General features: G+C 48.9%; 1 protein-coding gene across 2 annotated transcripts in view; it reads right to left on the reverse strand.

The window, feature by feature from the left end:
- The window catches only part of HVCN1 (hydrogen voltage gated channel 1), a 40673-nt gene that overhangs the window by 22093 nt on the left and 7465 nt on the right, over positions 1–11115 (reverse strand). Inside the window, exon 1 of one of the 2 annotated variants that reach the window (XM_023203300.1) lies at positions 7392–7502. The exons of the other annotated variant lie outside the window; for it this stretch is intronic. The gene's annotated coding sequence lies outside the window, so the exon portion shown is untranslated. Of the gene's footprint in view, positions 1–7391; positions 7503–11115 lie in introns of those variants that run through there. 2 annotated transcript variants of the gene reach the window in all.

Consider the following 11115-nt stretch of genomic DNA (forward strand, 5'->3'; position numbering starts at 1 on the left):
AACTGGAAAAGCAGGATCTGCCCCTGGGCTCCATGACTTGGAAACTATGTTCTAGAAAACACAGCTGACAGAAAGCCAGGCAGCCAGCGGCCAGAGAGCCACCTGCTCAGAGGGTAGAGTAGGTGGAATTGTGCACACCCCCCCCAACAATTCCTATCTCCCTGGAACCTTAGAATGTGACCTTATTTGGAATGTAGGTCTTTGCAGATGTAACTAAAGATGTTAAGATGAAATCATACCGGATTTAGGGTATGCCCTAAATCCGGTGACTGGTGTCCTTATAAAAAGAGAAAAGGGGCTGGGCACGTTAGTTCACGCCTGTAATCCCAGCACTTTGGGAGGCCGAGGTGGGTGGACCACTTGAGGTCACGAGTTCAAGACCAGCGTGGCCAACACGGCGAAACCCCGTCTCTACTAAAAGTACAAAAATTGGCCGGGCGCAGTGGCTCACGCCTGTAATCCCAGCACTTTGGGAGACCAGGGTGGGCAGATCGCCTGAGGTCAGGAGGTCGAGACCAGCCTGGCCAACACAGTGGAAACCTGTCTCTACTAAAAATACAAAAATTAGCTGGGTGTGGTGGTGGGCACCTATAATCCTAGCTACTCAGGAGGCTGAAGCAGGAGAATCGCTTGAACTCAAGAGGCTGCAGTGAGCCGAGATCATGCCACTGCACTCCAGCCGGGACGTCAGAGCAAGACTCTGTGTCAATAATAATAATAATAATAATATAATAAATAATAATTAAAAATAAATAAAATAATTAGCCAGGTGTGGTGGCAGGCGCCTGTAATCCTAGCTACTGAGGAGGTTGCAGTGAGCCGAGATCATGCTATTGCACTCCAGCCTGGGAGGCTGAATGAGACTTGGTCTCCAAAAAAAAAAAAAAAGAGAGAGAGAGAAAAGGACACGTAGAGGGTAAGGTCACGTGAAGGTCAGAGGTCAGAGTGATATGCCCACAAGCCAAAGACTGCCAGCAACACCAGAGGCTGGGACGGAGGCCTGGGACAGATCTTCCCATCCCAAAGCCTCCAGGAGCCAGTCCTGCCAACACCTCGAGTTTGGGCTTCTGGTTTTTGGAACTGGTGAGAATGAGTTCCTGTTGTTGAAGCCCCCAGTTTGTAGCAATTTGTTACAGTATTAACAGGAAACCAGGACAGAGGACGTGTGCCCAAGTTAGCCAGGGTAGTCTGTAGGCCAAGTACTGTCTTTCCCTTTATGTTTCTGGGCCACACATTTGTCCTGGACTCCAAGAAGAAAGCTGACTTCTTCAGGGCCCAAAACCACTTGGAGAAAGCCTGATTCTGCAGCCAACAACAGCGACAGCTGCTCCTTTTACTCAGAGCTCACTGATCACACCACCTGCTGTTGCTTGATACTTTTAACATGCCTAAGTAGTAGGCAGGGCGGGTAGGTGCAGTCTCTCCATTTTGCAGAAGGGGAAACTGAGGCCTGGGGAGGCGAGACCGCTTGCCTGAAGTCACACGGTGCCACACATTGTGGCAGGGTGACAGAAGCAGAGGGAAGTGGGCACTCCTGTATGCCAGCTGTTGGGCATGTAAATGGGTGTACCCTTCCTAGGAGGGTTAACAGGGCAGTTCCTTTCATCTTTTGAAAAAAATATTTGAGTCTCTCTGATGTGCCAGCCTTGGGGACAAAGGAGGGGACTGGCCCTAAACCAATTTATATCAAAATTTTATTTCCTTTTTATTGAGATGTGATCTCATTTTGTTGTTCAGGCTGGAGTGCAGCCTCAAACTCCTGGGCTCAAGCAATCCTCCTGCCTCAGCCTCCCAAGTAGCTAGGACTACAGGTGCGTGCCACCATGGCTACCTTATTTTCTATCAACATTTAAAATGCCCTTATCGCCTGACTTGACAAGAGACTCCCACGTGCACATGGGTGCTCGCTCCAGTCCTGCCTCAATAGGCCAAAACTAGAAACCACCTCAAAGTCTGTTGCCCAGGACGCCATGGAAGACCCACACCACAGAGCACCACGCCACTGTGTGGCCGGCCTGCAGACCTCATGCACCGACAGGGAAAGGGGTCCTCAATCTACATTTATGGGAAAACTGACAAAATCAGCCCCAACTCCCAGGAGGAGAGAGGGACTGGGTTGGAGGGTGAAACTTTGCATTTTTTTCTAATAGGTTTGGCTGATACCAAACCTGTTAGATATGATTTGGTTTGGCTGTGTCCCCACCCAAATCTCAACTTGAATTGTATCTCCCAGAATTCCCATGAGTTGTGGGAGGGACCCAGGGGGAGGTAATTGAATCACGGGGCCAGTCTTTCCCATGTGATTCTCGTGATAGTGAACCAGTTTCACAAGATCTGATGGGTTTATCAGGGGTTTCTGCTTTTGCTTCTAATTTTCTCTTGCTGCCACCATGTAAGAAGTGCCTTTCGCCTCTGCCATGATTCTGAGGCCTCCCCAGCCATGTGGAACTGTAAGTCCAATTAAACCTCTTTCTTTTTTTTTTTTTTTTTGAGGCGGAGTCTGGTCGCCCGGGCTGGAGTGCAGTGGCCAGATCTCAGCTCACTGCAAGCTCCGCCTCCCGGATTTACGCCATTCTCCTGCCTCAGCCTCCCGAGTAGCTGGGACTACAGGCGCCCGACACCTCGCCCGGCTAGTTTTTGTATTTTTAGTAGAGACGAGGTTTCACCGTGTTAGCCAGGATGGTCTCGATCTCCTGACCTCGTGATCCACCCGTCTCGGCCTCCCAAAGTGCTGGGATTACAGGCTTGAGCCACCGCGCCCGGCCTAAACCTCTTTCTTCCTAGTCTCAGGTATGTCTTTATCAGCAGTGTGAAAACTAATACAGTAAATTGGTACCAGTAGAGTGGGACATTGCTGAAAAGATATCCGAAAATGTGGAACCAACTTTGGAACTGGGTATCAGGCAGAGGTTGGAATAGTTTGGAGGGCTCAGAAGACAACAGGAAAATGTGGGAAAGTGTGGAACTTCCTGGAGACTTGTAAATGACTTTGCCCAAAACGCCGATAGTGATCTGGACAATAAGGTCCAGGCTGAGGTAGTCTGAGATGGAGATGAGGAACTTTTTGGCAACTGGAGTAAAGGTGACTTTTGGTATGTTTTAGCAAAGAGCTGGCAGCATTTTGCCCCTGCCATAGAGATTTGTGGAGCTTTGAACTTGAGAAAGATGATTTCGGGTATCTGGCGGAAGAAATTTCCAAGCAGCAAAGCATTCGATGCCTGCTGTTAAAGGCATTCAGTTGCATAAGGGAAGCAAAGCATAAAAGTTTGGAAAATTTGCAGCCTGATGATGTGATAGAAAAGAAAAACCCATTTTCTGAGGAGAAATTCAAGCCAGCTACAGAAATTTGCATTAGTAGCAGGGAGCCTAATGTTAACCACCAGGACCTTGGGAAAAAGTCTCCAGGCCATGTCAGAGACCTTCACAGTGGCCCCTCCCATCACAGGCCCAGAGGCCCAAGAGAAAAAATGGCTTCATGGGCCTGGGGACTTGGTGCCCTGTGTCCAGCTGCTCCAGCTATAGCTGAAAGGGGTCAACGTACAGCTCAGGCTGTGGCTTCAGAGGGTAGAAGCCCCAAGCTTTGGCAGCTTCCACGTGGTGGTGAGCCTGCAGATGCACAGAAGTCAAGAACTGAGGTTTGGGAACCTCTGCCTAGATTTCAGAAGATGTTTGGAAACGCCTGGATGCCCAGCCAAAAATTTGCTGCAGGGGCAGGGCCCTCATGGAGAACCTCTGCTAGGGCAGCGCGGAAGGGAAATGCGGGGTGGGAGCACCTTCAGGGGCATCACCTAGTAGAGTTGTGAGAACAGGGCCACAGTCCTCCAGACCCCAGAATTGTAGATCCACCAATAGCTTGCACCATGTACCTGGAAAAGTTGCAGACAGTCAACCTCAGCCCATGAAAGCAGCCAGAAGGTGGGTTATAACCTGCAAAACCACAGGGGCGGGGCTGCCCAAGATTATGGAAACCTACCTCTTGCATCAGCCTGACCTGGATGTGAGACATGGAGTCAAAGGAGATCATTTTGAAGCCTTAGAATTTGACTGCCCTGCTGGATTTCAAACTTACATGGACCTTGTACCTCCTTTGTTTTGGCCAATTTCTCCCATTAGGAACAGCTGTATTTACTCAATACCTGTACCCCCATTGCATCTAGGAAGTAACTAGCTTGCTTTTGATTTTACAGGCTCATAGGCAAAAGGACTTGCCTTGTCTCAGATGAGACTTTGGACTGTGGACTTTTGGGTTAATGCTGAAATGAGTTAAGACTTTGGGGGACTGTTAGGAAGGCGTGATTGGTTTCAAAATGTGAGGACATGAGATTTGGAGGGATCAGGGGCAGAATGATGTAGTTTGGCTGTGTCCCCACCCAAATCTCGAATTGTATCTTCCAGAATTCCCATGTGTTGTGGGAGGGACCCAGGGGGAGGTAATAGAATCATGGGGGCCAGTCTTTTCCACGCTATTCTTTTGATAGAGTAAGTCTCACAAGATCTGATGGGTTTATCAGGGTTTCTGCTTTTGCTTCTCTCTCATCCTTGCTGCCACCATGTAAGTGCCTTTTGTCTCCCGCAATGATTCTGAGACCTTGCCAGCCATGTGGAACTATAAGTCCAATTAAACCTCTTTTTCTTTGCAGTCTCAGGTATGTTTTTATCAGCAGCATGAAAACAAATACAACGTTTATCCCTAAGAAACTGCCATTTTTGGAGTGAGATCCAGCCTGCAGGGAGTTAAGTGGTGAATGAAGTGTTTAGTGGGGGTAGGAAGAGAAGGAACCAATATACTCATAACTGGAATCCCTGAATAAGGAAATTAGATTAATAGGCTAGAACAAAGATATAATTCAAGAAAACTTTTCTGATATAAAAGAGGACTTAAAAATGCCATCGTTGTAGATAAAAACTAAAAGAAATGGACAATTTCATATGATTCAACCTAATATATACCTGTTTGCTGTTTTATTATGCTATACATATGTTCATGTAGAGTGGTTAAAAAACAAACACAAGGCCCGGCGCGGTGGCTAAGACCTGTAATCCCAGTGCTTTGGGAGGCCAAGGCTGGTGGATCACCTGAGGTCAGGAGTTCAGGACCAGCCTGGCCAACATGGGGAAACCCCATCTCTACTGAAAATACAAAAATTAGCCAGGCGTGGTGGCATGTGCCTATAGTCTGAGGCAGGGGAATCACTCAAACCCGGGAGGCAGAGGTTGCAGTGAGCCGAGATTGCGCCATTGCACTCCAGCCTGGGCGACAGGGCGAGACTCCACCTCAAAATAAACAAAAAAACAAAAATAAAATAAAATCATAAATAAGTGATAAAGCCAGCACAGGAACCCAAGTCCACCAGCTTTGTTCTTTCCTCTGCCAATACGGAGAAAAAAATGGCAGAAAAGTAGTTTTTTTTTTTTTAAGTAACAAAAATGATATTTTAAGAGATGGGACTGGGAGTGGTGACTCATGCCTGTAATCCCAGGCATGAGATTACAGGCTGAGGCAGGTGGCTGGCTTCAGCCCAGGAGTTCAAGACCAGCCTGGCCAACATGGTAAAACTCTATCTCTACTAAAAATACAAAAATTAGGTGGGGGTGGGGGTGGGGGTGGTGCATGCCTATAATCCCAGCTACTTGGGAGGCTGAGGCATGAGAATCGCTTGAACCTGGGAGACGGAGGTTGCAGTGAGCCGAGATCAAGCCATTGCACTCCAGCCAGGACAATAGAGCAAGATTCTGTCTCAATAATAATAATAATGATAATAAAATAAATAAGAGATGGGATCAAGGTTCTGAGATACAGTCTTACCTCCCTTAGCAGAGGAACAAACTGAGGCCTGCAACATGGTAACCACCACCTGTCAGTGGACAGTCCATAGACTTGCAGCCAGGTGTGCTGCTTCCTGGTCCAGGGTCTTAATGCCACCCAGGCAGGGCCAGGACAGTTGTCCCCTGTCCTAGCTTCACTCACCCTCCTCAATAGCCCTATCCAGCACTAAGCCTGGTGCATTTCAGCAACTAAGTGACCGCTGATCTGCCACCTACTTCCCCCACCCTCTGCCACTGCCCTGGCCAACCCCCCGCCTCACTTGGAGGCAGTCGCAGCTCCTCTCTGCTGTCTCCTTCCCTGCTGCATTCTCTATCAGCTGCAGGAGAGCATCCCTCCAAGCATGACTACATCACTCCCCATGCAGAAAAGGGCCAGCCCAGTGGGCCTGAGGCTGCCTTCCTCAGACAGGCCTGCCTAGCCTCCACTGGCATCTGGGAATGTGGACTTCTGGAAAATTCCCACCATTCCCTGATAAGAGCAGCTCACTGTGCCCAGACTGCTTGTGGAAACAGCATGGTTTATGCTGAACTCCTACTTTCCTTTGGAGAGTCTGGAACTTTTCTAAGTGCCAGGCAGAGGGTGCCTCTGTGCCCAGCTCCAGTGAAAACTCTGGGCATTGGGTCTCTAAGGAACTGCTCTGCTCGCAAACACTTCACACATCTTGTCACAGCTCCCTGCTGGAGGAATTGTGACCCCTAGGACCTTTGCCTCCAACCCAGGAGAGGGCTCCGGAAGCTCGCGCCAGGTTTCTTCTGAACTTCACCCCACGTGCCTTTTCCCTTTACTGATTTTAATTTGAATCCTTTCATGGCAATTAATCTGCACCAGGAGCACATCTGCATGCGAGTCCCACAGGTCCTCCTAGTGAGTCACTGATGCTGGGCACAGGGTCTCGGGGACCCTGACACACTCCCTTATTTAAAACTTTTGGCTGGGTGCAGTCACTCACACCTGTAATCCTTGCACTTTGGGAGGCAGAGGAGGGAGGATCCCTGAGTTCAGGAGTTCAAGACCAGCCTGGGCAACAGAGTGAGACCCCCCGTCTCTACAAAAAAATCTAAAAGTTAACCAGGTGTGGTGGTGCTCACCTGCAGTCGCAGTTACTTGGGAGACTAAGAGAGGGGGATCGCTTGAGCCCAGAATGTCGAGGCTGCAGTGAGCCATGATCGCGTCACTGCACTCCAGCCTGGGTGATAGAGCGAGACCTTGTCTCTTAAAAGAAAAAAAAAAAAGAGGCACCAATGCCTTCCAGAAGTTCACTCCTGTTTGCACGCTGTAGCCTCTATCTGCCCAGCTGACCTTGCCTCTCACCTCTCTCCCCACTCTGGCCATACTGTCTCCTTTGAGCCTTTCATACTTGGCTGGTTTCTCCAACCACAGGGCCTTTGCACACGTGACTTCTTTCGCGTAGAATGTGCAACTCCCTCTCACCCTGTCCTCTATCTTCTTCTTCGTCCCAGCTCTCAGGAGCTGGCCAGGCCTTCCCCATCACACTCTCATGTGGCCCAACTGTTCACAGCACGACCTCTGCACCTGGCAGACCACAGGCTCCTGCTGAACATACCTCCTGGATGGTGGAAGCTGGAATGAAACCCCTGAGCAAATCTCTTCTCTGTGGGGAGGCAAGAGGACTCCAAGCAGCAGGCTCAGCTGCCCCAGCACTTCTCCCCTCCAGCCCCGGGGGATCTGTGTTCTGAGGAAGGCCTATTTTTAAAATCAGGGAAGTCTTTAAATAAGTGTAGAAACTTTTCCTTCTCTAGGGTGGGGAGGAAGTCCCCTGAGGTTCATGAAAACCACCATCGTGACAGCTGATCAGCTCTGGCAGGAGGGGCTGCTTACAGGCTGAGGGGTTTAGCTGGTGGCCCAGGTCCCCCTAAAGCCATGGTCCCCAACTCTCCCCTTTTTCTGTAGGGCTAGGAACCCTCCTGCCTTGATAGATGAGCCGCTCAGCCTGGTGAGATGATGGCAGGGCTGCATGCAGACTATATGGGACATATTTACAGGAGTGGGAACTGTAATCATTGCAACTATCCCTAGAATACCTGCTATTTAATATTTTCTGAGCTCTGTGCAAAGACCTTCATTAACATACCGTAACAAGCCCATGGGGCAGGGACTGCAATGTCTCTGTTTATGGATGAAGAGACTGAGAACAGAGAGGCCAGTGACTTGCCCCAGGTCACACAGCCAGTGAGAAGCAAGGCTAGGATTCCAACCCAGGCTGCCCAGCCCGGCGCCCCCTCCTCCTGCAGGACCCCTCATGAACACTGCCCAGCCCTGCACCTTCCTCACAGCCGGCGAAGCCCCGTGCTGGGAAGGGAGTTTGGAGCGGTGTTTCTCAATAAGAAATCACGTTTCATACCCTGCCTGTCAGTACACACTGACTTGCGTACACACATTCTATAACTAGCCCTAAAGTTACTGTGTGAGGAGATCTTATTTTCCATTTCGTTCTATTTACTTTTCTTTTCTTTCTTTTTTTTTTTTTTTTTGAGACAAGGTCTTACTCTGCCACCCAGGCTTGAGGGCAGTGGCATGATTAGGACTCACTGCAGCCTCAACCTCCTGGGCTGAAGAGATCCTCCCAGCTCAGCCCCAGAAGTAGCTGAAACTACAGGCGTGCACCACGCCTGGCTAATTTTTTGTATTTTAGTAGAGATGGGGTTTCTCCATGTTACCCAGGCTGGTCTCAAACTCCTGACCTCAAGTGATCTACCTGCCTCGGCCTCCCAAAGTGCTGGGATTACAGGTGTGAGCCAATGCACCTGGCCCTATTTCATTTTTTAAAAGGTCAATTGTAGCCCACTCAATGGATTTCAGGACCCGCCAATGGGTTGAGTTTAAAGACACCGTTCTAGGGGGACACACTCTGCCTATTTCCCTGGGAATGACTGAGAGGGGAGTCTGGTCCCAGCCTGTGACATCAGTCATGTCAACCAGGAGCAGGGACTGTGCAATTTGTTTTACAAAAGTGTAGAAAGAAAAAAGAAAAAGTTACCCAGGTAGAAATGTAGAGCTGCCACCCATGTGACTAGGTCGCCTGAGCCAATGTCTAGTGATGCTTTGGCCATGGAAACCACAGGACACAGCTCAGCTATTTCTCTTTCCTCCTTCTGCAGAGGGAGGGGGTACCCAGGCGAGGCTGCATGTTGGAATCACCTGGCAGCTTTAAGGCACCCCAAAACCTGAGTCCTGGGCTCAGAGCTTCCAATTCAACCCATCTGGGTGTGGTCTGGGTACTGGGGTGGTCGATGTGCAGCCGAGGTGAGGAACCCCAGCTGCACGGGGGGTTTCTGCATGCCTCACACGAAATGAGCCCAGTAGTTGCAGGGATTTCTACACACACCTGGCTCTTAAGTTCCCCAGAGGTGGCTGCTGAGTGCAGTCACCTGTGCTGAGGAGCAAGGTCAGCTGATGGCTGAAAAGTGGTTCATCCTCATGACAGAGCCAGCAGCTCCCATGTCTTAAATGCAGGCTGGCTCAGGCGCCTGGCTAAGTGCTTTCCACACGCAATCTTGTTTAACCCTCACCTCCACTCTGTGACGTAGTGTGATCATTCCCATTTTACAAAAGAGGAAAACTGAGGCTCTGGGAGGTGGAAGCGGGCAGAGGGCTCTGAGGAGGGCCGGTGAGCCTATCTCAGCAGAACTGCAAGCCAGGTCTGCACCATGGCTACAAAACCCCACCAGTCTCTCTCCCAACACAGCTGTTCTCCTCTCAGAAACTAGGAGAGCTAACATTCAAAAACTTCTAAAAGCAATCTCATTAAGACAACTTTTTTCCAAAACATAATTAATTCCATAAGGGCAGATCATGAAAAGGAACATGTTCTTCAAACCAGTAAGAGGCTTATTTGCCACAAGTGGTCCTGGCCCTTTCCCCAGCCCCCCAACAACGCCCTCCTGACAACGCCCTCCCAGGCTAGCCTCTGTGTGATGACAAACAGGCTCCAGGCTCCAGGCTGCAGGCCCTGGGAGTTCCCTAAGGTGTGTCCCTGGTCCTGCATTTCAATCTCTACTTCCCTTGTTGTCCCTATGCCCTGGTATGGGCTTCTGACAAGGCCCTCACCCCACCAACTCATTCCTGCAATCCCCAGCCTCATTTGGAACCCCCAGACTCAAATGCATACCCCCAGTTTGACCTGCTACCTTTTACCCCATGAACAGACCTTTAGCCTTGATCTATTTCTTTTAGTATTACTATCGTGAAAAGAGGAAAAGAAAGGGAAATAAATTCATAACAATCCCAGCACACCAAACTTATGTGTCATCTACCTGTCTACCTCTTTCTCTCCCACCTGTCTATATCTTTTACAATTATAATCGAAGACAGTGGGCCAGGTGCGGGGCTCATGCCTGTAATTCTAGCACTTTGGGAGGCTGAGGCAGGTGGATTACTTGAGGCCAGGAGTTTGAGACTAGCCTGGCCAACATGGAGAAACCCTATCTCTACCAAAAATACAAAAAAATTAGCTGGGGATGGTGGTGCACGCCTGTAATTCCAGTTACTAGGGTGGCTGAGGCCCAAGAACCATTTGAACCCAGGAGGCAGAGGTTGCAGTGAGCCAAGATCATGCCACTGCACTCCAGCCTGGAAGACAGAACCAGGCCCTGTCTCAAAAAACAAAACAAAAAAAGACAGCAGACAATTTCCTATCTTATTTTTTTTTACCACTATATGCATCAGATTCACACCTGTTCAGAGACCAGGAAACTTACCAAGGAGTCAAATGGTCTCATTATTGCATTTTGCATGTTTTTTAACCATTTTGGATGGTTTTTAATCCAATCCTAAGACCACGTTTTCTCACATTTTAACATCTCTGAAATCCAGCTGGGCCTGGCAATTGACCGGTTTCAGGCTTGTGTTATTTTTAATCACAGTAAATGGCAGCACATGCTTGTTTCGCTTTTTTCTTCATAGTACATAAAATAAGGTGCATCTACAGTGTTGTCTCATGTGCTAAGAAACATGGTGCCATAAATTGTACTTTTTATTTTTTATGGGTTCTTTTCCCATAAGTGAGATGACCAGGCTTGAATATGGGAATTTTCAAGATTCTTGATATACATGGTCAAATTTTGTGTCTAGAACAGTGGCATGGGTTAACCCAGTTCCTCGTGCTACGTATGAGTGAGCCGGTTTCATCACAGTCTAATCAGCATTAAGCATTTCTAAATGTTCTTTTTGGTTTGCCTAATTTAATAGGGAACTACAAATGAAGGAAAAGCATGAACAATTCCCACTTAACCTTTCTTGCATGCTGACTCTCTTATGGATACCTGGAG

This window comes from Piliocolobus tephrosceles, chromosome 10, assembly GCF_002776525.5.
Source record: "Piliocolobus tephrosceles isolate RC106 chromosome 10, ASM277652v3, whole genome shotgun sequence".
NCBI lineage: Eukaryota > Metazoa > Chordata > Mammalia > Primates > Cercopithecidae > Piliocolobus > Piliocolobus tephrosceles.